We start from the raw sequence: 25,097 nt of genomic DNA, 5'->3' as shown, positions 1-25,097 counted from the left end.
CTGGACTTTTGTTTTGGGGAGGTTTTGATTACTGCTTCAATCTCTGTACTAGTGATCAGTCTATTCAGATTTTCTGTTTCTTCCTGATTCAGTCTTGGAAGTTTGTATGATTCTAAGAATTTGTCCCATTTCTTCTGGGTTGTCCAATATGTTGGGGTATAGCTGTTCATAATATTCTCTTATAACCCTCTGCATTTCTATGGTATCTGTTGTCATTTCTCCTCTTTCACTTTTGATTTTATCTACCAGAACCTTCTCTCTCTTTTTCTTAGTGAGTCTAGATAATGGTTTGTCAATTTTGTTTGTTTTTTTCAGAGAATCAGTTCTTAGTTTCATTGATCTTTTCTGTTATCTTTTTGGTCTCTATTTCATTTATTTCTGCTCCGATTTTTATTATTTCCTTCCTTCTACTACTTTGGGCTTCATTTGCTCTTCTTTTTCTGGTTTCTTTACGTGTAACGGTAGGTGGTTTGAGATTTTTCTTGTTTCTTGAGGTAGGCCTGTATTCCTATAAACTTCCCGCTTACCACCGCTTTTGCTGTATCCCATAGATTTTGGTCTGTCATAGTTTCATTTTCATTTGTCTTCAAGTAATTTTTGATTTCTCCTTGAGTTCGTTGTTGACCCAATAATTGTTCAGTAGCATGTTGTTCAGTCTCCACATACTTGCGATTTTTCCAGATTTCTTCTTGTAGTTTATTTCTAGTTTCATTCCATTGTGATCAGAAAAGATGTTTGCTGTGATTTTGATCTTCTTGAGTTTATTGAGACTTATTTTGTGTCCCAACATGTGGTCTATTTTTGAGAACATTCCATGAGCACTTGAGAAGAGTGTGCATTCTGCTGCATTTCGATGGAGTGTTCTGTACAAGTCTATCAAATCCATCTGGTCTAAATTTTCATTTAAGGCTGCTGTTTCCTTGTTGACTTTCTGTTTGGATAATCTATCCATTGATGTAAGTGGGGTGTTAACGTCTCCTACATTATTTTGTTGCGATCAATTTCTCCCTTTAGGTCTGTTAATAATTTTTTAATCTATTTTGGTGCGCCTGTGTTAGGTACATATATATTGATCACTATTATGACTTCTTGATGAATTGTTTCCTTTATACTGTCCATTTTGGTCTTTTATTACCTTTTGGGCCTGAAGTCTATTTTGTCTGATGTGAGTATGTTTATACCTGCTTTCTATTGGCTTGAACTATCATCTTCCATCCCCTCACTTTTAGCCTGTGTTTGTCTTTAGACCTGAGGTGTCTCCTGGAGGCAACATATACTTGGGTCTTTTTTAAAAATCTATCCAGCCATTCTGTGTCTTTTGATCGGTGAATTCAATCTATTTACATTTAGGGTGATTATTGGTAGATGAGGCGTTAGTACTGCCATTTAATCTTTTATTTTCTGTTTGCTCTATATCTCCATTGTTTCTTTTTTCTTGTGTTTCTGTCTGCCATTTTAGTTGGGTGGTTTTCTATGATATTTTTCTTGAGTTTTCTCTTTCTATGTTTCGTGTCTCTGCTCTATGTTTATGTTTTGTGGTTACCCTGAGGTTTGTATAAAAAGTCTCATAGATAAAGTAGTGCTTTTTCTGCTGATAGCATTTTGTTTTCATTTACCTTTATGTTTTTTTTTTATTTCAAATTTTAGCTTTTTATGTTGTGTTTGTCACCATACTGAGATAGCTAGTTATTTTTCTGCTTTCTTTTTTTCTCCCTTTAACCCTTTTACCATAATTAAGTGTTTAAAAACCTTTTCTGATAAAGAGTTACAATTTTCTGGTTCTGTTTACCACCTTGCTTAAAATTTTGTGTATTTCTGCCATTTTGTTTCTGGTAGAAAAGCTCCTTTCAACATTTCTTGTAAGGCAGTCTACTGATGATGAACTCCATCAAATTTGTTTGTCTGGGAAATTATGTCTTCTTAATATAGGGAAGGTAAGTGCTGGGTGGAGTGTTCTTGACTGACAGCTTTTATCTTTCAGTATCTGAGAATGGCGTTGCACTCCTTCCTGGCCTGTAGGTTTTCTGCTGAGAGATCTGCTGATAGCATAATAGGGGTTCCTTTGTAGGTTAGCATCCTTTTTTCCCTGGTTGTCCTTAGAATTCTTTTTTTTTTTTAATCATTGACTTTTGACAGTTTTAATATAATGTGTCTTGAAGAAGGTCTTTTGCATTGTGGTAATTAGGTATTTTCTTAGCTTCATAGATTTGTATGTCCAGTTCCTTTACCATGTTTGGGAAGTCCTCACCTATTATGTCTTTAAATAATTTCTCTGCTCCCTTCTCTCTCTTTTCTCCTTCTGGGGTGCCCATTATCCTAATGTTGCCTTTTCCAAAAGAGTTGTATATCTCTCAAAGAATTTCCTAATATTTTTATATCATATTTCTCTTTCTTCTGCTGCTTGTATGATTTCCAGATTTCTATCTTTAAGCTCACTAATTCCCTCTTCCATATGATCTGCTCAATTTCCAATGCTTTCTAATACATTCTTCATCTCGTTTATTGTGTTCTTCAGCTCCAGAATTTGTTTGGTTCTCTTTTAGAGGTTCAGTTTCTTTGGTAAAGTATTCGTTCTCTTCATTAATTTTATTCCTGAGCTCATTAAACTGCCTTTCTGAGTTTTCTTGTACCTTATTGAGTTTCTTCGAGACAGCTATTTCAAATTCTCTATCAGATCACAATATTCATGACTTTAAGCTTGGTTTCTGGAAAATTGTCATTTTCTTTTCATGGTGCAGTGTTACTGTGGTTCTTCATGTTGCTCGATGAAGTATTCCTCTTTCGGTGCATTTGAAGTTAAATGACAGGTTAGCTGTTAGGGTCCTTTCGTTTGTTTTCCAGTAGATGGTGGTATCATACAAGTTTATGGTTTCTTTCACTTGAGCTCCCTGTGGTCATATTTGAGATTTAGCACTTTCCATCCTCAGCTGTCTCTGTAAGAGGTGTGGCTCCATGCCTTTGTTGTCACTTCGTATTCCTCTGGGGTGGTTATTGCCTTGTTTCTGCCAGAACTGCTCTTATCACTGGGATGGTGGGCTCTTTCCTTGCATCCAGGATCCCGTGAGACACAGGCTCCACAGTGGGGGGAGGGAGACATTGGGAGGGGAGCTGGGGTCAAGCAGACATCCCTACCATGTCTGGCGTTGTAAGGTTCACAGGCTCTACCACTGCGGATGATGGGCACAAGGGCTGGGGTCATGAGTACCTCAACCAGTGGAGGAACAGTGTCCCAGGCCCCATTGCCGCTGCTGCCCAGTTACCTGTGGCCATGGGCGCTAGTGCAGTTGGGAGGCCGGAGTCATGTGTGCCACTTCCCCTTCTGCTACTAGGTTCTCTGAAGCTATGGGCTCTGAGTGTGAGTTGCTAGAGTCCATTCAGAGTCCCAGCATTAAGATTCATTATCGTGAATTTAAAATCAGACAAATCATAATTTTTATGTGTTTTTCTCCACCCACATTCAGCTGCAGGGATGCAGGCACAGAGTGGGGGAGGTTTGAATTTAACTAGAGATTCTGGTTTTGCCAAGCAAGTGGCAACACAAAAGAGGAACAAGGGACTTGAGGGTGTTTGCAAGGGTATTATCATAATGAATGATCATGGAATTTCAGCTGGTATGGAGATTAAAGATACCAGTAGGGATGAGGCAGAGTGAAATATGGGGGTTTTGTTAGAGTTGGGTTACTAGAAGGAGCTAGGTGGAAAGGTGGGATATGGTGGTCAGAGAGCAAGACACATAAAATGAGATTGGTATTGACAGTGTCCATGGCACGCCCTGGAGGTGTATAGCTGAAGCAGGGTGGAGAACAAGAACACTGGAGGAGAGAAGTTCAAGGTAGGCAGAGGCCAGCATGCTAGAAAAATCACTTAGGAGTATGTTGAATTCACCAAGAGGTAAGACAGAAGTAGTGTTAGAGAGAGTGACAGTGCGCCAGTTACTGATTAATGGGGGAAGAGGTCCTGGAGTCCAGAGAAAGCAGCAGCCATGGAGAGTAGTCAGTGATAAAGTCTGGTGACTTGAAATTCAAAGCTGAGATATGGAGGGAAGTTAGTAGATGGTCCACTTTGGGATGTTCACATTTTGCAGTGGTTTCTTCTTTCAGAATAAGCAATATCAGAATGTGAAATTCCCCATCGTAACCTCAAGGAAAGCTCTTTTGTTTCTGTAATGACTTTTTAAAAATAATTAATTTCTTTATTTATTTTTGGCTGCACTGGGTCTTCGTTGCTGTGCGTGGGCTTTCTCTAGTTGCGGTGAGCGGGGGCTACTCTTGGTTGCGGTGCGCGGGCTTCTCATTGCGGTGGCTTCTCTTGTTGCAGAGTACAGGCTCTAGGCATGCGGGCTCAGTAGTTGCGGCTCGCGGGCTCTAGAGTGCAGGCTCAGTAGTTGTGGCGCACGGGCTTAGTTGCTCCGTGGCATGTGGGGTCTTCCCGGACCAGGGATTGAACTTGGGTCCCCTGCATTGGCAGGCAGATTCTTAATGACTGTGCCACCAGGGAAGCCCCTGTAATGACTTTTTATGCTTTAATCACAAGAGGGCACCAGAGTCTAGTGAAGGATTATTTTTGTTCTTATCTAAAGCTAGGGCAACCACATTTACTTTGAGTGAGGGGGGCACGATTAATAATCACTTGGAGCTACATGTGTAAACTGGGACTTCCCTATGAAAACTGGGACATAAGCCCTGCACAGTATGAGCATGGCCAGTTTAATTATGAACTAGCTCTACACTAAAGGCTCTCATTCCCAAAGATCACTACAATACTTATGACACACAGGCAGATTAGAAAAAGTGACCAAACTTGCTCTTATCTTGAAGAGAAGATCAAGAAAGACTTTCCTCTGCACCCCACCTCCCTAATTATATTTATTTCCTATCCCATTTTTCCCCTCAGTGCGATCTTAGTTTGACTATATCTTCAAGTAAGAGAATTGCTCTATCCCAAATTATCTTGGTCATCTGAAAGTAGTCTAAAGTGTTCTCTAACTTCCCATAGTTCTTGGGACTTCCCTGGTGGCACAGTGGTTAAGAATCCACCTGCCAATGCAGGAGACACAAGTTTGATCCCTGGTTCAAGAAGATCCCACATGCTGTGGAGCAGCTAAGCCCGTGTGCCACAACTACTGAGCTTGCACTCTAGAGCCTGCATGCCACAACTACTGAAGCCCATGCACCTATAGCCCGTGCTCCGCAACAAGAGAAGCCACCGCCATGAGAAGCCCGTGCACCACAACAAAGAGTAGCCCCCCGCTCGATGCAACTAGAGAAAGCCTACACAGAGTGACGAACACCCAGTGCAACCAAAAATAAATTAAAAACAAACAAACAAACAAAAAAAGGAGAGCAGCTGTTAAAAACAAAAACAAAAAACAAACAAAAATTCTCATGGTTCTTTTCTGCATATCTTTTATCTTCTATATTACATGGTACTTATTTCTGTACTTGTTTTACTTCTTCTTTTAAACATGACTTACATGCTGAGGACAGTAAAAAACAGATGTTGAAGATGACTCTTTTTTTTTCCTTCCAGTTTTATTGAGATATAATTGATATCCAGCACTGTATAAGTTTGAGGTTTACAGCATTTGATTTACATGTATTGTGAAGTGATTATCACAATAAGTTTAGTCAGCATCCATCATTTCATATAGATACAAAATTAAAAGTCATCTTATGAACATAAATTCAAGTATGGTTGAAAGGGGCTTGTTGTGAAAACAAAAGATGCTCCCGTGACTCCAATCACTCAGTAAATTACAAGAGTTTTAGAAGCTGTGTCAGGAACCGAGGACAAAGACCAAATATATATTTCTTACTGTATGACACATGTCCCTCTTGAAAACATACCATCAGCTTCCACTGGTGGGCACCTAGAGAATTTGAGGATGGGGGCTGGTTGCCTGAGAAACCAACTATGTGATTAAAGGATTTCAACCTCATCCCCCAACCTCCAGGGAGGAGAGTAGGCTGAAAGTTGGGTTCATCAGTCACCATTGACCAGTGATTTAATCAATCATGACTACATAATGGAACCTCCATAAAAACCCCTAACTGAAGGGGTTCAGAGAGTTTTAGGGCTGGTGAACACATCAAGGTGCTGAGAGGGGGGTGTATCCAGAGAGGGCATGGAACCGCGTGCTGCCTCTTCCATCCTGGCCCTGTGCATCTCTTCTATTTGGCTGTTCCCGAGTTGTATCTTTTATACTAAACCAGTAACAATAAGTAAACTGTTTTCCCAAGTTCTGTGTGCTGTTCTAGCAAATTATTGAACTTGAGGAGGGGCCCGTGGGAACACCTGATTTGTAGCTGGAGACCTGGGACTTGCAGCTGGTGTCTGAAGCGGGGGCAGTTTTGTAGGACTGAGACCCGTGATCTGTGCTAATTCTGGGTAGTTAGTGTCAGACTTGAACTGAACTGTAGAACCCTTAGTTGGTGTCTGGACTGGTGTCAGGTGCAGAATTGGTTGGTGTAAGAAACGCCTCTACGTGTGTGATGTCAGTAGTGTTGTGAGTAAAAACAGTTCACACGGGAACAAGCAAGGTGCGACGTATCTCTTCACTTCTGTGGACCACACAGAGCGTTCTGGCACAGTGGGGACTGAAGAGCATGGAGCCTCCTTCTGATACCTTTGGGGCTTTCATTCAGAGTTTGAAGCCCTGGAAGACAAGCACCCCTTCCAGAGAATGTCGGTGTTTTCATGTAAGTCAGCTGCAGTAACGAAGCACCACCGTCGAGTGCTTTGTGGACATCAGACATCGAAGGGGCCACAGTAGAAGGACTTCAGAAGATTTATGTCAGAATGTGATGCTAGAAGATATTTGGAAGCTGAAGATCTTGCGTCATGGAGATAGAGGCACCAATCAGTGAAATTCAAATAATCGCCATTCCTCTATCCTCATTTGTACCCCAAAGCTGGTGCTTCCTGGAGGAATTTCAAATTTATACCAATAGCCACGAGTACATGGCTCAAGAGACGTAGGTGGTGAGCTTGGCTTCTCAGATTTCTAAAATGGATTATTGAACAGATGGTACATGGGTATATGGGCACATAGAAAGAATAAGAACCTAGGACAAGACAGTAAGAACCAGTGTAGCAAACTAATTATACTTGCTTTCAGAATAGTGGTTTTATAAATTCAGAGAGTCTTTAATCTGGAGTATAGTTTCCATAGAATATCAAGGAGACAACCTAGTTAACAGTGAGTTATGTTGGAAATGAAATACAAAGTTATGGGGGCATTTTCTCCCTCTTAATGTAGTTAGAATTTATGTAAAATTACTGAAAAACACTTGCCAATCATCAAATGCAATCATTCATTAACGGTTTCTTCTCTGGAGGGTGCCTCTGAAAGGCTCGACTTTAAGAATGGCTAGTGCAAAAAGATGTGTTTTCATTTCACACTGGCAAATGCTTTGGGAAATTACACCTGCGTCTTTGGGTCTAGCCAAAGGGCTTAAATACATATATAACTAAGGGCTTAAATACATATATAACTAAGCTTAAATACATATGACTCTTTTACAGCATCGTAATAGCTGGCCTTCCTCTACAGATTTTTTTTTTAAGTGTTTCATTTCTCTTTTTAAAAAATATTTATTTAATTAATTTATTTATTTTCTTTATTGTTTTTGGCTGCGTTGGGTCTTAGTTGTGGCGTGTGGGATCTTTTGTTGCAGCACATGGGCTCTCCTTTGCAGCGCGCAGGCTTCTGTCTAGTTGTGGCGCGAGGGCTTCTCTCCAGTTGTGGTGTGCGGGTTTTTCTTTCTCTAGTTGAGGCGCGCGAGCTCAGTAGTTGTGGCGTGCGTGGGCTTAGTTGCCCCGCAGCATGTGGGATGTTAGTTCCCCAACGAGGGATCGAACCTGCGTCCCCTGCCTTGGAAGGTAGATTCTTTACCACTGGACCACCAGGGAAGTCCCTCATCTACAGATTAAAGCATGACCTACTGCATTATTTCTGCTTCCCATCTCTACCTTTTCCTGACCAGCACAGAGATTTTTTTCTCCTCATTCATTCCAGTGAAGAGGAAATTTTAAGTTCTCCTATGTAGGCCACAAATAGTCACCATTTAGTGTTGAAGTCCTTTTATGGATGTTAAGATAACCAGTCCTTACAAGGCAAAGCCAGGTATTTTCTTAGGAATAAATTTTGGTCTATTTTAGCACATTAAAAGAGGGGGAAAACAAACTGATCAAATCTAATCTTGTCTAATCTCAAACATTGTTTCTCAGAGTGTAGTCCACAGTCTACCTGCGTCAGAGTCAGAATCACCTGGTAATGTTTCTTTAAAGTCTAGATTCCTGGCTTCTTATCTACTGAATCAAAATCTTGTTTGTGTGTGTATGTATTTTGTAAGAGTCTTTATTTATGAAAAGCACCAAAGTGATTCTGATGTATTCTAAGCCAGCTGTCATGGTTTTATAACTAGTTGAAACAGGTTAAGTTTAGTTAGTGTGCCTATAGCTATATTCAAGACCTGCTAGGGACTTCCCTGGTGGCACAGTGGTTAAGAATCCACCTGCCAATACACGGGACACGGGTTTGATCCCTGGTCTGTGAAGATCCCACATGCTGCGGAGCAACTAAGCCTGTGCGCCACAACTACTGAGCCTGTGCTCTAGAGCCCGTGAGCCACAACTACTGAGCCCGTGTGCCACAACTACTGAAACTCACGTGCCTAGAGCCCATGCTCCGCAACAAGAGAAGCCACCGCAACGAGAAGCCTGCGCACTGCAACGAAGAGTAGCCCCCGCTCGCCGCAACTAGAGAAAGCCGCGCGCAGCAACAAAGACCCAACACAGCCAAAAATAAATAAACAAACAAATAAATAAATTAAGAAGAATTCCTCCTGATAACAAGTAGATAGCAAGACTATCTATTAATGCCACTCAAAGCAATAAAATTATCTTTTTTAAAAAAATAAGACCTAATAGACAATTTGAATAGACCTATATCTTAAAGTACTTGAATCAATAATTAATAACCTTCCAAAACAGAAAGCACCAGATCCAAATGGGTTCACTGGGAAATTCCACCAAACATTTAAGGGAAAATTCTACCAATACTCTACCATCTCTTTCAGAAGATAGAAGCCAAGGGAATACTTCCTAACTCACTCTATGAGCATTATCCTTACACCAGAACCAGATAATGACATTAGAAGAAAAGAAAACAAAGTACAGACCAATATCTCTTGTGACGTAGATGCAAAAATCCTCCATAAAATATTAGCAAATTGAATCCAACAGTGTATGAAAAGAATTATATACTATGTGGGATTATACATTGGATTATACATCCAAAATTTTACACAACATGGCATATATTTCAGGTAGGCAAGGCTGGTTCAATATTTGAACTAAATTATTGTAATCAGTTACATCAACAGGCTAAACAAGAAAAATCACATCATATCAAAAGATGATAAAAAGCATTTGATAAAATGCCATACTCATTCATGGTAAAAACTCTCATCAATCCAGGAACAGAGGAGAACTCCCTCAACTTGATAAAGAACATCTACAAAAAGCCTACAGTCAACATCATACTTAATGGTGAGAAGCTAGACGCTTTGTCACCAAGATCAGGAACAAGGCAATAATGCTGTCTCTCAACACTCTTTTTCAGTTATCGCACTGGGAGTCCTAGCAATGCAATAAGACAAGAAGTTATGGCAATTGGGAAGGAAGAAATAAAACTGTTTTGGGTTGCAGATGACATGCTTGTCTATGTAGAAAATCCAGACAAATCAACAACAACAACAATAACAACAACAAAATGGGAAAAGAATTTGAAAATGAATAGATACATGTGTATATATAACTGAATCACTTTGCTGTACACCTGAAGCTAACACAACATTGTTAATCAACTATACTCTAATATAAAATAAAAATTAAAAAAAAAAATAACAACAACAAAAACTCCTGGAACTAATAAATGATATAGCAAGGTTGCAGGATACAAAGTTAATAAGCAAAAGTCAACAACTTTCCTATATACTAGCAATGAACAAGTGGAATTTGATATTAAAAATACAATACCCTTTACATTAGATCCTTCAAAGTGAAATACTTAGGTATAAATCTACCAAATATGAACAAGATCTGTATGATGAAAGCTACAAAACTCTGATGAAAGAAATCTAAGAATAACTAACTAAATACAGAGATATTCCATATTCATGGGTAGGAAGATTCCATATTGTCAAGATGTCAGTTCTTCCCAACTTGATCTATAGATTCAATGCAATCCCAATAAAGTCAGCAAGTTATTTTATGGATTTTGACAAACTGATCCTAAAGTTTATATGGAGAGGCAAAAAAACCTGGTATAGCCAACATAGTATTGAAGGAGAGGAACAAAGTTGGAGGACTGAGACCACCTGACTTCAAGACTTACTATAAAGCTACAGTAAGCAAGACAGTATGATATGGGTGCAAGAATAGGCAAATAGATCATGGAACAGAATAAAGCCCAGAAAAAGACACACATAAATATAGTCCACTGATTTCTGACAAAGGAGCAAAGGCAATGCAAATGGCATAAAGATAGTCTTCAACAAATGGTGCTAGAACAAATGGACAGCCACAGGGAGGACCAAAAAAAAAAAAAGAATCTAAGCACAAACCTTACCCCCTTCACAAAAATTAAAGTGGATCATAGACCTAAATGGAAAATGCAAAGCTATAAAGCTCCAAGAAAATAACGTAGGAGGAAATCTAGGTGATCTTGGACATGGTGATGACTTTTAGATACAACACCAAACACAGGACCCATGAAAGAAATTATTGATAGGCTAGGCTTCATTAAAATTAAAAGCTTCTGGTCTGTGAGAGACAATGTCAAGGGAATAAGGAGACAAGCCACAGACTGGGAGAAAATATCTACCAAACACATATCTGATAAAGGACTGTTATCCAAAATATACAAAGAACTCTTAAAACTCAACACTAAGAAAACAAACAACCCCATTAGAAAATGCCAAACATTTGAACACATACCTCACCAAAGAAGATATATAGATGGCAAATAAGCATATGAAAAGATGCTTCACAACATGTCATTATGGAATTGCAAATTAAAACAGGAATAAGATACCACTACACACCTATCAAAAAGGCAAAACTCTAAAACACTGACAGGGACTTCCTTGGTGGTGCAGTGGTTAAGAATCGGACTGCCAATGCGGGGGGCATGGGTTCGAGCCCTCGTCTGCGAAGATCCCACATGCCGCGGAGCAACTAAGCCTGTGAGCCACAACTACTGAGCCTGTGCGCCTGGAGCCCGTGCTCCACAACAGGAGAAGCCACCGCAATGAGAAGCTCGCGCACCGCAACGAAGAGTAGCCCCCACTCGCCGCCGCAACTAGAGAAAGCCCACGCACAGCAGCGAAGACCCAACGCAGCCAAAAATTTTTTAAATAAATAAATTTATTTTTAAAAATTCTTTAAAAAAAACAAACACTGACAACATCAAGTGCTGTCCAAGAACTTTTCATTGCTGGTGGGAATTCAAATTGGTACAGCTACCTTGGAAGACAGTTTCTTACAAAACCAAACATACACTTACCATGGGATCTAGCAATCACGTTCCTCAGGATTTACCCAAATGAGTTGAAAACTTAGGTCCTCACCAAAACCTGAACACAGATGTTCAAGCAGCTCTAGTCATAACTGCCAGAACTTGGAAGCAACCAAGATGTCCTTCAGGAGGTGAATGGATAAATAAACTGTGGTACATCCAGACAATGGAATATTATTCAGTGTCAAAAAGAAATGAGCTATCAAGCCGTGAAAAGACATGGAGGAAACAAAGCATGTTACTAAGTGAAAGAAGCCACTCTGGAAAGGCCACATACTGTATGCTTCCAACTACATGACCTTCAGGGAAAGGCAGAAGTATGCAGACAGTAAAAAGTCCGTGGTTGCCAGGGGCGACAGGACGGAGGAATGTGGAGCACAGAGGATTTTTAGGGCAGTGCAACTCTTCTGTGTGACACCACAGTGGTGGATACCTTTGTCCAAGTCCATAGATGCAATAGAATGTACACCACCAAGCGTAAACCCTAATGTAAACTATGGACTTGGGTGATAATGATATGTCAGTGTCTGTTCATCAGTTGTAAGAAATGTTCCACTCTGGAGCATTATGTTGATTTGGGAGAGGCTGTGCTTATAGAGGGTAAGGGGTATATGGGAACTCTGTACTCTCTTCTGTCTTGCTGTGAACCTAAAACTGCTCCAAAAATTAAAGTCTATTTAAAAGGAAAAAGAAAACATACAAGTATTTAATGAAGAGGCATGTATGTGTAAACAACACCACCAAAACCAGTGTGACACAGAAATTATTCACTTACTGCCAGGCTTTATTTAGATCCCAGTTCTACTGCATCCTAATCTGTCACCTTGGCCAAGTTCCTGCTTCCTCATCTGTCACAAAGGAGACCCCTATCTCCTAGGTTGCTGAGAGGACAAAACGAGTTACACCATGTTAAGTGTTTAGAAAAGTGTCTGGTAGTTAGTAAGTATACAGGAAATGTTAGCTATTATTATTAATATTAAGCAACACAACATTTTATAAATGTATCATGCCAGGAGATGTCATGTCTGTCTGTTGGAAAAAAAAGGTACACATTTTCTTAATATAAGTATATGCCCTAAAATATGGTAGAAAATAGCATAATATGAGAAAATATGATCCATAGACCAGATAGTCTCTTTTGATATTCTTAATTAAAAGCAGCTATTTGGTGACACTGTTATAATTTTAAGCAGAGCGATCATTAAAATATGCAGAAACATCGTACATAAGTATGAGATTCAGGTTGAGGAGGTGCACGATTATGAAAATTGAGGGAGATGAAGATTATTGGATAAGATGAGTCAAAGTGAGATTTTGCAAATAAAATGTCAAATATCATGTTAGTCCAGAGATTCTTGAAATGGGTTGTTAGGCAGGACATATCTGCCACAGGAATTGTTTTTTTTTTTTTTAATTGACTAATGTATTTCGTACAACCAATGTTAAACTACATTAAGACTCTAGGACTCCCCTGGTGGTGCAGTGGTTAAGAATCCGCCTGCTAATTCAGGGGACACGGGTTCGAGCCCTGGTCCAGGAAGATCCCACATGCCGCGGAGCAACTAAGCCCGTGCGCCACAACTACTGAGCCTGCGCTCTAGAGCCCACGAGCCACAACTACTGATCCTGCGAGCCACAACTACTGAAGCCTGCACGCCTAGAGCCTGTGCTCTGCAACAAGAGAAGCCACTGCAATGAGAAGCCCACACACCACAACAAAGAGTAGCCCCCGCTTACCGCAACAAAGACCATGTGCAACAACAAAGACCCAACACAGCCAAAAATAAATAAATAAATAATATATTTTTAAAAAAAGACTCTATTCTTTTGATTTTTTAGTCTCTTCTGATATTTATATTCTAGGAATTCAGAAGATACAGAAAAGGAAACGAGGGGCAGCAAGAAAGCTACAGTGGACAGGGCAGAGTGATTAGATGGTCTCGTCCAGTGGTTCTTGTGTCCTGATGTGTCAGAGTCACCTGGAAGCTACTGAGAAACACAAGGGCCCAGGTTCACTGAGACAGGAACGGGTCTGGGTCTTCGTATTTTTACCAGATGTCCCAGGTGACTGTGGCAGGGACCAAGGTCTGATCTGGACTGCCTGTCTAACCAATCTCTTCCTTACTGCTCGAGGCCCAGGAAGGAACAGCGTGGGCATCAGCTGAGAGCCCGCCAGAAATGCAGCGTCTTGCGCCCCATCTCAGATCTACAGAGTCAGAAGCTGCATTTTTATCCAGATCCTCGGGTGGTTCCATGTGCACATTAAGGGTGGGGCAGCCTTGGATTTCAGCCTGTCTGCAGGCTAGAATCCGATTTAATTGTGTGGGGTTGGCCTGGACTTTGGAGTTTTTAAAAGCTCCCCAGGCTATTTAAATTTCAGCCATGTTTGAAAAGAGATCATAGTAGCCAAAATCACAGCATGACTATAGGTGCAGTAGTATCATGTTTAGCTCAAAGGGTCTTTTTTTTTTTTTTTAATTTATTTATTTATTTATTTATTTATTTATGGCTGCGTTGGGTCTTCGTTGCTGCGTGCAGGCTTTCTCTAGTTGCGGCGAGCGGGGGCTACTCTTCGTTGTGGCACACGGGCTTCTCATTGCTGTGGCTTCTCTTTGTTGCGGAGCACGGGCTCTAGGCGCACGGGCTTCAGTAGTTGTGGCTCGCTGGCTCTAGAGCGCAGGCTCAGTAGTTGTGGCGCACAGGCTTAGTTGCTCCACAGCGTGTGGGATCTTCCCGGACCAGGGCTCGAACCCGTGTCCCCTGCATTGGCAGGCGGATTCTTAACCACTGCGCCACCAGGGAAGTCCCGCTCAAAGGGTCTTTAACAACTGCAGTATTCTGTGGGCTGCCCCCAACATGGTACTAATGGGACAATATCCATTAATGCCCCTCAACAATTTAGAGAGATTATATTTGTAGAATTATTTGTTTGAATAGTTTAGTAACATAAAACTCTCCTTAGTTTCTCTTTTCTCTTTCACTTCCACCCAGATTCCTTACCCTAGGAGGGAAGGTTTCCATTCAAATATATCTTTTTTTCTTTAAGATTTTTTTTTTGATATGGACCACTTTTTAAAAGTCTTTATTGAATTTGTTACAATATTGTTTCTGTTTTATGTTTTGGGGGTTTTTTTGGCCATGAGGCATGTGGGATCTTAGCTCCCCGACCAGGGGACGGACCCGCACCCCCTGCATTGGAAGGTGAAGTCTTAACCACGGGACAGCCAGGGAAGTCCCCTTTTCAACTATATATTTAATAAAACTGTTTGGTGTTCAGCAAAGTATCAGTAAAATTTGACTCCATTCATAACCATTGAAAACACTGAGGGTGATACAGAAGACTGTACTGCAGCTTATTCAGGGACTGCAGAGGTGAGGCCAGAACGGGGGGATGGATTTGAGGAGGAGGTAAAAAGATGAAAGAACTGAGGGAAAGACCAGAGAGAGTAAATACTTGCTTGTTCTTTTTGGTTTTGTAAACTCTTAATGACAACTGGATTCTAGCCACTGGATTCAATGACCCAAAGCTGCAGCCAGCTGACAACCATGGCTTGTTTACAAAGAAAGTCATAGTTAACAAATTGTGGGATGATTTCTTCAAAGTGGTTTAATTAGAGTGTTCCAATATTGGAGCTCCAAAATGACATGACAGCTACACCCGAGGAGCTAGGTTTTCTTTAAACCTCATAAAGAAAAAGCGCAGCTGAATGTTATTGATGGTATCAAAATAAAATTTTGATCCCAGTGGCACAAGGTTAATCTTTATAGATTACCCAGAGATACTTACTTTCTGTTTTTGCACCAAAAGTCTTAAAGCAGCAGCCAGACCAAAGGTGTTTCTGTTCCTGAAAAGAGAAGATAACCCTCTAAATATAATTGCATACTTCCTTTTAATCACTTTGCAGAGCTTCTATTTTTCTCTAGTTTTCTTCTCTTCAAGTAGGAAAGAATTTTGTTTGCTTTGGAAAGAGCCAACATACTCTACCTAGAAAGAACTCAGGCAAGGCAGTCCCCGACTGCAAGAATAACAGGTACGGGATATTGGTTATATTTGCTTAGTGTACCATTTGGGTGCAAAGGATGACCTTACTATAGACGTTCAGTAATCAACAGTGTGGGCATAAAGTTGCTCACCGCCAGTGGCCACATGTGTCTCTGTGTATGTAATAGTTTGGTACATCTTCAGTGCATTTCAGGTTCTGGAGCAGCTGGCCTCATTTGGCACAGTAAGAAAACTCCATTTTATTTTATTTGTTCTGTTGCCTACAATAAAGGGGGTAGTTGACAGTATTTTGAAGGAATAGAGGACTTTGGTTGCTTTTGGTGAAAAGAGGTTGGTTATTCTCTCCATCATAGAATGATTAGTTGCATGGTTTTGGAGGATTAGGATGCTGATAGGAGTATTTGATTTCATAATTTTAAGAATAGTTGGTTCTGCATGGAAATAGACTTGAAATCCAGGTCTTTGGCTGCTGCAGTATTTGTCAGTGAAATACAAAATATGTTTGTGATTCCACAGAACAGGAAGGCCAGGCTGGCCTGAACAGTGCTACTCAGCTTCCTAAGAGTGCTGCCAATTCTTTGCTTTGGCTTTGCTTTCCTAAAGCTGTTTCCTCCTCGGCCAGGAGCTGTTCACCCTTTCCCGAAGCACGTCTACCAGCTGGGACGCATTAGGAAATGGCCAAACAATTCCTATAGTTCTGTTTCCTTCAACTTCCACTGGCAGAGAACTTGACAGCCTGTCCTCTTTCCTGAAGCACAATCACCAAAGCTGTTTGTGTCTCGGGCTCTTCTCTACAAAATGGTTGAAAAGTCTTCCAAAGACCCCAGCAGACTGCAACATACCGGCTTATCTCTGTGCGCATTATCCCTCAAGATACGGGCTGCTTGACTCTCTCTCAGTTTATTGGAAAGGCCAGGATTCTAGTCTTAAAAATACATAAACATTAAACCCCTCGGGCATGTGCTTCAATTACATTTTCAGCTGCAAAAATTCTTTTCTGTCTTGGAAAAGTAGGGGTCTAAACTTTTTTCACACTACCTTCTGACATACACACTGATTCCAACTCGGTGTAAAAAAAAAAGAAAATATGAAAAACAACCCACAGATGCATACTTCATTCTGAAAATTTACTCTCTTCCTTCACTTTCACCAACATACTTTTATCTTCCCTTTCAATGTGGTAACCTGTCCCATCACTTCTTCCTTTACAGTGCTTAAGACATGTATGTCTTTCTAAAACCTGTGAACTTAGTTTAGCTTACCGTTTATTCCTTTATATCTGGACTGTTTTCTAACTACTGTATTCTCTGGCAACAGTGCTCACTTCTTTAGTCTAACTTAAACCATCCTACACCTTGTCCCTAGTATAATCTTTATTCTAGAGCCACCAAACTCTTTCATCTATCCTTACTGTTGAAAACCCATTCATTCTTCTCCCTATGGAAAGAATCAGGTCCAAACTCCTGAGCCTGGGAAAAACAGCCGTCACAGCCTGGAGCTAAGAGGCCTTTCCCCACTCTTCCTTTGTAAACAGCTGGGCTGCAGTGTGAGCGGATCAACACGCATCTGAAAATCATCTCTGTTATTTTCTCACTTCCATCCCTTTGGCACAGTCTTCTTTTGTCTGCTTCTCAGACCTTTCCCCATTCTTACATCTTCAAACCTAATATATTTTTCAAGGCCAAGGTTTTTAAAGACCAGCCTGTTCCGTAAAGGCTTTTTGACCCCTGTAGCCTGCAGCAGTCTCCTACTTTGAGCTCTTAACACTTATTCTCACTTCCATTTATTTGGCAACTTATCACTTACTGCCTCTTGTATGTCTTCAAAATCACTGTCTCCTATTATCATTTAACTTTGGGATGTTTGTATCTTATCCCCTCAACTAAATCATTAACGTCTTCATTCACTTATTAATGTTAACTGGGTTGACTGAGTGCCAGGTACTGTGCTAGTTACGGGGAGAAAGTCTGTTTTCTCCTTCCAGTGCAGTTCTCAAAGCAGAATTTTTTTTTAATGTGTAGCAAGTAGGTTTCAGGCATGATGCTCTAGCAGAGACTTCTGCTACACTCCTCGGCGTCCAGTGGAGAAATCTGTCAAAGGTACTGAAGTATATTAAAAGGATAATTTTTATTAACTCTTCCTGGGTCTTCAACACTATGGAGTTCCCAATTATTGCATGAGTTCAGTTGGACTCCCTACCCACTGGTGCTTTTATAAAAATCGTATTTTAACATCACCATTAGAAGCAGATTCTGTAAGATGTGTGATATGGTTAACTATTAAGTGGTATAAACAGGGCTGAATCCTAGGCTCCTTTTTAACTGAAATCTTAGTGATAGGGAACTATGGTCAGTTAGAAAAAATACCCTTCTTCCACTGAGACTAGAGAGACAACCTGCTATGGGCTGCTATGGGCTGATGAGCTATACTAAATTTGAGCTTTTTTGATCCTCTCAAGGGAGGTTTTGGGGGGCTGAAAAGCCTATTCAGAAGTTTACTTGAATTTTAGAAATTAATATTTGGTGATCAAAGTTATAAATTCAAGGCTCTAGTTTTCCTTAAGTCTGTAAATTCAGTTTACTGATGGCTATTGCTCTATTTATAAGTCTAACAAATTTTATTATTCACTTCTAAGAGCTCTTTCAATAATGTTTGGTCTAATTTATAAACTTATTTAACTTAGCACTTCCAAACACTTTGTATGTGGAAGAAGAACATTCAGTTTCCCTAGTGTGTTGGGGGACCCCTAGACTACCCCGACCTTCAGATTCACCGGAAGGATTTACAGACCTCAGTGTGTAGGTCTACTCATAGCTAAGATTTATTATAGCAACATAGGAAGGATACACAGGCAGATCGTAAGGGAAAGACAAAGGCAGAGTCTGGAAGACTCCATCTGTAAGCTTCCTTAGGCTCTTTCCCTCTCACAAGGGGTCACACAGAACATGCTCTTCCCCCAGCAGTGGAAACTCAACAACATGTGTGCAGTATATTTTTTTTAATTTAATTTTTATTTTATATTGGAGTATAGTTGATTTACAATGTTGTGTTAGTTTCAGGTGTACAGCAGAGTGATTCAGTTACTCATATACATATATCCACTCTTTTTTTTTTTAATTAATTAATTTATTTATTTATTTATGGCTGTGTTGGGTCTTCGTTTCTGTGCGAGGGCTTTCTCTAGTTGTGGCAAGCGGGGCCACTCTTCATCGCGGTGTGCGGGCCTCTCACTGTCGCGGCCTCTCTTGTTGCGGTGCACAGGCTCCAGACGCGCAGGCTCAGCAATTGTGGCTCACGGGCCTAGTTGCTCTGCGGCATGTGGGATCTTCCCAGACCAGGGCTTGAACCCGTGTCCCCTGCATTGGCAGGCAGATTCTCAACCACTGCGCCACCAGGGAAGCCCCTATATCCACTCTTTATCAAATTCTTTTCCCATATAGGTTAGTACAGAGTATTGAGTAGAGTTCCTTGTGCTCTACAGTAGGTCCTTGTTGACGTGTGCAGTATTTTGGCCTGGGGAAGCCACTCAAGACTTAGAGCCCAAGGTTTTTATTGGGTGCTGAGTATGTAGGCACGCTCTGCCTAGCATGCATCAAAATTCCAGACTGCCAAAATGTGAGCAGGCATTCAGCATAAACCATATTGTTTGCACAAACAGTCTAGGCAAAGCGAACCATCCTTATCAGTTAACTATTGCATAGGAACGCTCCGTGACTCAACTTCCAGAGGCCAACCAAGGGCCAATCTCCAGAGCAGACGTTTCTAAGGATAGCAGTCTCAGACCTGCTGTGTGAACTCTTTTCTGCACGCTTAGGTACTCCTATTTTCTAATTTAAACAAAATAAGCTTTCCCAATTGCTCAAATAATGCATACGAAGCAAATAATTGAAATTATTATAATTATGGTAAACCCTAGTTCTTTTAATTTTATTTATTTATTTTAATTTTTTGAATATTTATTTATTTATTTTGGCCGTGCCGAGTCTTGTGGCACATGGGATCTTCATTGCGATGTGCGGGATCTTTAGTTGTGGCATGCGGGGTCTTTAGTTGCGGCATGTGGACTCCTTAGTTGCGGCATGTGGACTCCTTAGTTGCGGCATGTGGACTCTTAGTTGCAGCATGCGGGATCTTTAGTTGTAGCATGTGGACTTCTTAGTTGCAGCATGTGGGCTCTTAGTTGCGGCCTGTGGGATCTTTAGTTACAGCATGCAGACTCTTAGTTGCAGCATGCATGTGGGATCTAGTTCCCCAACCAGGGATTGTACCCAGGCCCCCTGCGTTGGGAGCACAGAGTCTTATCCACTGGACCACCAGGGAAGTCCCCAACCCTAGTTCTTTTAAATGTCCTGTTATTTTCTACAAATTCAGTAGGATTTCAACTTTAAATCAAAAGCCTAAATCACTTACTTAATTACACATTTGAAACTGGACTAATGGACCAAATTCTATTAAATAATGTAAATTTATAAAATAGCAAATAGATAAAAATTCTTTAATATCAAAGTATTAACATGTATTTGATTATCTTAAACATTTCTAGGATTAATTTCAGTTCTTCCTAGAATGAAAGATGCTTTAACGCTAAGGAAACTATGTCACCCCTAACACTGCTGGCAGCTATCTTAGCTGGTAAGGTAGCGTGACCTGGAACTGGAGATTTCTGCAGAGGTTGAGTTCTTGCCCTGACCTTGAATTGTGGTTGATTAGGTAATTTCAAGGTGAGTTATTGTGATATCCCTGCATTTAGGTTACATATTAGCTAATTCTTCTGATTGCTGACTGAAGTCTGCAATTTACGCTAGTTTAAACATTGACAGGACGATGCTTTTTTTTTTTAATTGTGGCAGAGGGACCTTAATCTAATTGTTTATTTTGGTCTACATTTAAAGCTTTTTGGACTTAATGAAATTCTTCATTCTTTCATATTCTTGCTATCTTTTAGGACCATACATTTTTAGAATATTTATTATTCTAAATATTATTAGATTATTAATATTATTATATTATTAGAATACTGGATATGCATTTATGGTTTTACCTGTGTGATCACAACTTTCAAAGTAATTTTTCCCCTTACGTTGTTTTTTTTTTTAAATAGATTTTTTTAAAGAGCAGTTTTAGGTTTATAGCAAAATTGAGTGGAAGGTACAGAGATTTTCCGTATGTCCTCTGCTCACTACCCCGAACACACTCTCCTGCATTAGTGATTTTCCCCGTCAGAGTGGTGCATTTGTTCCAGTCAGTGAACCTACACTGACACATCATCACCCCAAGTCCATAGTTCACATTAGGGTTTACTCTTGGTGGTGTACATTCTATGCATCCATGGACTTGGACAAAGGTATCCACCACTGTGGTGTCACACAGAAGAGTTGCACTGCCCTAAAAATCCTCTGTGCTCCACATTCCTCCGTCCTGTCGCCCCTGGCAACCACAGACTTTTTACTGTCTGCATACTTCTGCCTTTCCCTGAAGGTCACGTAGTTGGAAGCATACAGTATGTGGCCTTTCCAGAGTGGCTTCTTCCACTTAGTAACATGCGTTTGTTTCCTCCATGTCTTTTCACGGCTTGATAGCTCATTTCTTTTTGACACTGAATAATATTCCATTGTCTGGATGTACCACAGTTTATTTATTCATTCACCTCCTGGAGGACATCTTGGTTGCTTCCAAGTTCTGGCAGTTATGACTAGAGCTGCTTGAACATCTGTGTTCAGGTTTCGGTGAGGACCTAAGTTTTCAACTCATTTGGGTAAATCCTGAGGAACGTGATTGCTAGATCCCATGGTAAGTGTATGTTTAGTTTTGTAAGAAACTGTGAAACTGTCTTCCAAAGTAGCTGTACCAATTTGAATTCCCACCCACAATGAATGAAAGTTCTTGGACAGCATTTGATGTTGTCAGTGTTTTAGAGTTTGGAATTTTTTTTTTTTTTTTGGTTGCGCCGCGCAGCGTGCAGGATCTTAGTTCCCCCACCAGGGATTGAACCCGGGCCCTGGCAGTGAATGGGCAGAGTCCTAACCACTGGGCCACCAGGGAATTCCCTAGAGTTTGGCCTTTTTAACAGGTGTATAGTGGTACCTCATTCTTGTTTTAATTTGCAGTTCCATAATAACATGATGTGGAACATCTTTTCATATGCTTATTTGCCATCTGTATATCTTCTTTGGTGAGGTATTTGTTCAGGTGTTTGGCCCATTTTGTAATGGAGTCATTTGTCCTCTTAGTATTGAGTTTTAGGAGTTCTTTGTATATTTTGTATAATAATCCTTTATCAGATATGTCTTTTGTAGGTATTTTCTTCCAGTATGTGCCTTGGTTCTTCATTGATTTTCTCTATTGATTTCCTGTTTTCAACTTCATTATTTCTGCTCTAATTTTACTGTTTCTTTTCTTTTCTTTCTTCTTTTTTGGCCACCCTGTGGCACGTGGGATCTTAGTCCCCTGACCAGGGATCGAACCTGGGCCCCCTGCATTGCTTAACCACTGGATGGTCAGAGAAGTCCCGAATTTTACTTTTTCCTTTTCTCTGCTTTGTATTTAATTTTCTCTTCTTTTTCTAGTTTCCTAAGGTTGAAACTCAGATGACCCATTTTAGATCCTTCTTCCTTGCTAAAATTAATACATTCATTGCTATAAATTCTCCTCTAAGCTCTGCTTTTGCTGCATTCCACAAGTTTTGATAAGTTGTATTTTCATTTTCATTTAGTTCAGAACCTTTTAAATTTCTCTTGAGATTTCTTCTTTACCTATATGTTATTTAAAACGTATTGTTTAATACAAACAGAAGAAAAACCGACTCATTGATACAGAGAAGAAACAGGTGGTTGCCAGAGGAAAGAGTGCTGGATGGTGAGAAATAGGTGAAGGGGATTAAGAGGTACAAACTTCCAGTCATAAAATGAATAAACCATGGGGATGTAATATACAGCATAAAGAATATGGTCAATAATATTGTAATAACTTCAAATGGGGACAGATGGTTACTAGACTTATTGTGGTCATCATTTCATAATGTATGCAAATGTCAAATTACCATGTAGTACACCTGAAACGAACATAATATTGCATGCCAACTATATTTTAATTAAACTAAATAAAATAAGAGTGCGTTGTTTAATTTCCAAATATTTTCAGATTTTGTAGCTGTCTTTCTGTTATTGACTTCTGGTTTAAATTCTCTGTGGTCTGAGTGCACGCATTGTATGATTTCTATTCTTTTAAAATGATTAAAGTGTGTTTTATGGCCCAGAATGTGATCTGTCTTGGCGAGTGTTCCACGTAAGCTTGAGAAGAATGTGTGATCTGCTATTTCTGGAGGAAGTGGTCTCTAGATGTAGATTATATCCAGTTGATTGATGGTGCTGTTGCATCCAACTATGATCTTCCTCAATTTTTGCCTGCTGGAAATGTCCATTCTGACAGAGGCGTATTAAAGTCTTCAACTACAGTTGTGGTTTTATCTGTTTCTCCTTGCAGTTCTATCAGCTTTGCTTCCTGTGTTTTGATGCTCTGTTGTTAGGTACATACACCTTAAAGATTGTTATGACTTCTTGGAGAACTGACCCCGTTATCATTATGGAGTGTCACGTTTTATCCCTGATAATTTTCCTTGCTTTGAAGTCAGCTCTGTCTGAAATTAATATAGGTACTCCTACTTTCCTTTGATTAGTGTTAGCATGGTATATCTTTCTTTATCCATTTATTTTTAAATATATATGCATCTGTATATTTAAAGTGGGGTTTTTTTAGGCAACATGTAGTTGAATCTTGTTTGGTACATTTTGACTATTTCTGTCTTTTAATTGTTGTGTTTAGACCATTGATGTTTGAAGCGATTATTAATACATTTTGATTAATATATACCATGTTTATTATTGTTTTCTATTCATTACTCTTGTTCTTTGTTACTGTTTTCGTCCTCTGCTCTTTTTCTGCAATTTGTCGTCTTAATTGAGGATTTTATATGATTCTATTTTCTCTCCTTTCTTAGCATATCAATTACAGTCTTTTTAAAACTTTTTTTAGTGGTTGCCCTCAAATTTGCCATAGACATTGCAATATACAACTAATCCTAGTTCACTTTCAGATAACACTGTACCACTTCTTGGGTTGTGTAAGTACCTTATAATAACAAAATATTCCTGATTCCTCCCTCCCATCCCTTGTATCACTGTTGATATTCTGTTATCTGTTAGACTATTAAGAATAAGAAATATAAAAGGTTTTTTTGTTTTTTTTCACATCTTTATTGGAACATAATTGCTTTACAATGGTGTGTTAGTTTCTGCTGTATAACAAAGTGAAGCCAGTATACATATACATATATCCCCGTATCTCCTCCCTCTTGTGTCTCCCTCCCACCCTCTCTATCCCATCCCTCTAGGTGGTCACAAAGCACCGAGCTGATCTCCCTGTGCTATGTGCTGCTTCCCACTAGCTATCGATTTTACATTTGGTAGTGTATATACGTCAATGCTACTCTCTTGCTTCATCCCAGCTTCCCCTCCCACTCCGTGCCCTCAAGTCTGTTCTCTATGTCTGCGTCTTTATTCCTGCCCTGCCACTAGGTTCATCAGTACCTCTTATTAAAATTCCATATATATGCGTTAGCATACGGTATTTTTCTCTCTCTTTTTTTTTTTTGATAAAAGGTTTTTATTTACCTTCACTTATTCTTTCTCTAATGTTCTTTCTTTATGTAGGTCCAAGTTTCTGACCTATATCAATTTCCTTCTCTCTAAAGAACTTCTTTTTAACATTTCCTGCAAGGCAGATGTACTGGCCACAAATTCCCTCAGTGTTTGTCTAAGAAAGTCTTTATTTCTTCTTAGTTTTTGAAGGATAATTTTGCAGGGTACAGAATTCTAGGTTGGTTTTTTTTCTCTGTCAACACTGTAAATATTTTCCTGTACCTTCTTCTGGTTTACATGGTTTCTGAGGAGCAGTAGGAAGTAGTTCTTTGCTTCTCTTTAGATAAGATGCTCTTTTCCTATGGCTTCGTTCAAGATTTTTTTTCTTTGTCTTTGATTTTCTGCAGTTGGAATATGATATGCCTAGGTGTAGTTTATTTGGCATTCATCCTGCCTGGTGTTCTCTGAGCTTCCTGTGATTTTGTGATGTTATGGACTGAATGTTTGTGTCCCCCCCCAAAATTCATATGTTGCAATCCTAACCCACTTGTGATGGTATTAAGAGGTGGGGGGGGGGTCTTTGAGAAGTAATTAGGTCATGAGGGTGGAGCCTTCCTAAGTGGGATTAGTGCTCTTATAACAAGAGCTATGAGAGCTTGCTCTCACTCTCTTGACCGTCTGCCATGGGAGGATACAGCAAGAAGACGTCCACCTACAAACCAGGACACAGTTTTTCATTGGAACCGAATCTCCTGGCACCTTGATCTTGTACTTCTCAGCCTCCAGAACTGTGAAAAATAAATGTTTGTTTAATTATGTCATCCAGTCTATAGTAACTTGTTATAGCAGCCCAAGCTGACTAAGACATGTGGTTTGG

General features: G+C 40.0%; 1 protein-coding gene across 5 annotated transcripts in view; it reads left to right on the top strand.

Annotated features, from left to right (window-relative positions):
• The window catches only part of ABCG2 (ATP binding cassette subfamily G member 2 (JR blood group)), a 155,490-nt gene that overhangs the window by 24,750 nt on the left and 105,643 nt on the right, over positions 1-25,097 (top strand). The window contains exon 1 of one of the 5 annotated variants that reach the window (XM_068542429.1): positions 17,609-17,683. The exons of the other annotated variants lie outside the window; for them this stretch is intronic. The gene's annotated coding sequence lies outside the window, so the exon portion shown is untranslated. Of the gene's footprint in view, positions 1-17,608; positions 17,684-25,097 lie in introns of those variants that run through there. 5 annotated transcript variants of the gene reach the window in all.

Source organism: Eschrichtius robustus, chromosome 4 (assembly GCF_028021215.1).
Source record: "Eschrichtius robustus isolate mEscRob2 chromosome 4, mEscRob2.pri, whole genome shotgun sequence".
Lineage (NCBI taxonomy): Eukaryota > Metazoa > Chordata > Mammalia > Artiodactyla > Eschrichtiidae > Eschrichtius > Eschrichtius robustus.
Note: the sequence above shows the minus strand (reverse complement) of the source record. Positions and strands in the feature narration are given on the sequence as shown.